At 40.2% G+C, this 2927-nt stretch overlaps 1 pseudogene; it reads right to left on the bottom strand.

Annotated features, from left to right (window-relative positions):
• Positions 1 to 820: 820 nt before the first annotated feature.
• On the bottom strand, positions 821 to 1262 carry LOC125340028 (annotated as a pseudogene).
• Between the last annotated feature and the right edge of the window lie 1665 nt (positions 1263 to 2927).

The following is a 2927-nucleotide window of genomic DNA, read 5'->3' as shown; positions in this document are numbered from 1 at the left end:
TCTTTTCCCACACACCTCCATTTTGTGTGGGCCGGCAGTTTGCTTTCTCCCTAATAAACTTGTTTCTGCCTGAACCACATGACAGTTTCCTTTTGGCACACCTTACATATTCCAATCAGACTCACTTTCTTATTCTCTCTACCATTCCTTATTGTCCCCTTCTTATAACAATCTCAGCAGTTCATTCTCTATTTTCATACAGGCATTAAAAAGTACTTTAGCCATAGCTATAATCACCCTCATTTACCTTCCCTAGGGGCCTTTCCCTCTCCTGCTGGTTCCTGCCCTTTTTACTTAGCCTGTTCTACTTTCCTGTGATTATTTTATTCCTTTTATTTTTTAGGTCAAAGTTTTAATGTTTTGGATTAAAAGCTAAGTCCATACAATTCAGCTCAATGTTTACCACAACATAAGACAATTCTAAACAGTCTAACAAGATTAAAAAAAAATGAAAAAAATGAAAGCAGACAAAAACAATCCAATCCTTTACTTTCTTTGGAAGTATAGTATCTTTGTTTTAGGCCTCACATTATTCCTTTAAGTAACTTCTGTATACAATGCTCCAAATAAAAGTCAACGACGGGGCTGGGAAGATGGCCTAGTGGCAAGAGTGCTTGCCTTGTATACATGAAGCCCTGGGTTTGATTCCCAAGCACCACATATATAGAAAACGGCCAGAAGGGGCGCTGTGGCTCAAGTGGCAGAGCGCTAGCCTTGAGCAAAAAGAAGCCAGGAACAGTGCTCAGGCCCTGAGTCCAAGGTCCAGGACTGGCAAAAAATAAAATAAAATAATAACAACAGATAAACCACATGTCTGATGTTAGAACTAGCTGACACAAAATATTACATAAAATTTCAATATTTTAGACATCATTTTCAAGTGCATTTTTTCAACATTTTATTATAATTTATATAACAATCTAAGAAGTGTGCAGCCATCAGCAGTTCCAGTGCAATTTCAGGTTCAGTTGGGAATTCAGGAATCTTGGTAGATCTGTTAGTGTAGGCAGCCTTGTAGGTAACATACATGCACACTTTTGATAGCACATGTGAAGGGATGTCTCTCAACTCAATCTCATTCTTACTTTCTCAGCAAACTGACCTGGTCCACTCAACATGGCTTTTATTGTTCCTGATGTTAGGGCATGGTCTCTTTTCACAGTGAATTCATGCCCATCAGAAGATACTAACTTCACATACATGACATCAGGGCCTTTACCGCCACCGTGGGTTTTCTCCTCTCCATTATGTTCTTCTACTCTTTTACTTTGGTTCTACAGGAACTTCTTGTAGTAGTTTCTCCACAGCCACTTCAGCAGGGCCACCTGCTCAGCCTCAACTGCTTGCCTCTGAGAGTTTTGGAACAAGTAGAAGGAATTGCTTCCTTTGGGTCTCTGGCACTTTCATTTTATCCCTTTGTTTTGTTTTGTTTGCCAGTCCTGGGGCTTGAACTCAGGGCCTGAGCACTGTCCTTGGCTTCTTTTTGCTCAAGGCTAGCACTCTGCCACTTGAGCCACAGAGCCACTTCTGGCTTTTTTATAAATATGTGGTGCTGAGGAATCAAACCCAGGGCTTCATGTATATGAGGTGAGCACTTTACCACTAGGCCATATTCCCAGGCCTTATTACTTTTTTTTAAAGTAAATATTAAGCCCAGAGCTGGTTTCTCATGCCTAGCTACTCAGGAGACTGAGATCTGAATCCTATAGTTGGAAGCTATCCCTGGCAGGAAAGTTGGTGAGACTCTTATCTTCATTTAAACACCAAAAAGCTGGAAGTGGAACTGTGGATGAAGTGATAGAATGGTAAGCCATGAACAAAAAAACCTCAGGGACAGCACCCAGCCATAGACACAGAACACACACACACACACACACACACACACACACACACACACACGAGTATTGATTTTAAAAGGGGTTTCACTATGGTAATTCCCAAGTGCATGTATTATAATTTAGTCAGATTAATTTATCTGTTGATCTCTTCTTCCCACACCTCCCTGTTGTTCAATAGCTTTCAGTGAGTTTTCTTATGCTATCTTCACATGCAAGTATTTCACAATTATTTGTCCTCCATCCTCTTTTCCTCAGGGCCTTCCATCTTCAGGAAATAAAAATGTATTCTTCAAGGATTTGTCACTTTTGTTCTCTTTGCAATTTTTCATGGTCCTGCAGAAGATTTTGGAAGACAGTTCCCACTTGTCTCTTTTGACATTAGCAACACTGCATTATGGTGTATATTACACAGTGTTGCTCTATTCAAGTCTAGTTCTACAGAGTTTGCCCCAGTGAAATGCAGAAAGTATTATGTCTAGTGATATCTCTGTCCCTAGGGGGTAGGGACAATTAGCAATCTTTATTCACCAGCCTGCTCTCCTTCTGATAGGAAAAAAGAGAATTAGAGGATGATCTTGAAAGGAAAGTAAGGCAGTAATACATCAAAATAAGATGCACTTTGATTAGATAGGACATTTACATTCCAGTGATAATGTGGTCTCACTGCAAAGGTAGAAAGTAGCCACATTCTGGCTTTTCATTCAGATGTGGATAGGACAGACCAAGGACTATGCAACCATTGTTTTTTTTTTTTTGCCAGTCCGGTGCTTGAACTCAGGGCCTGGGCTCTTTCCCTAAGCCTTTCCGTGCTCAAGGCTAGCACTCTACCACTTGAGCCACAGTACTACTTCAGGCTTTTTCTATATATGTGGTACTTGAAAGGATATGTCCTGGCACTCTACCACTAAGCCACATTCCCAGAACACCATGCAAGCATTTAATATTTAAGGATGTAGAAGCCTTTTATAATTTTTTTTTTAGTTTAAAGAGTCAAGATTGCTGACTGCAATGTTTAATGCCTAGAATCCTTGGGAAATTGGGGTGGGAGAATAGCAAAACCCTGTCTCAAGAGGTAAAACAAAATACATC

The sequence above is a fragment of the Perognathus longimembris genome, chromosome 22 (assembly GCF_023159225.1).
Source record: "Perognathus longimembris pacificus isolate PPM17 chromosome 22, ASM2315922v1, whole genome shotgun sequence".
Taxonomy (NCBI): domain Eukaryota; kingdom Metazoa; phylum Chordata; class Mammalia; order Rodentia; family Heteromyidae; genus Perognathus; species Perognathus longimembris.
The sequence above is the reverse complement of the archived record's forward strand: the minus strand, read 5'-3'. Positions and strand labels throughout refer to the sequence as shown.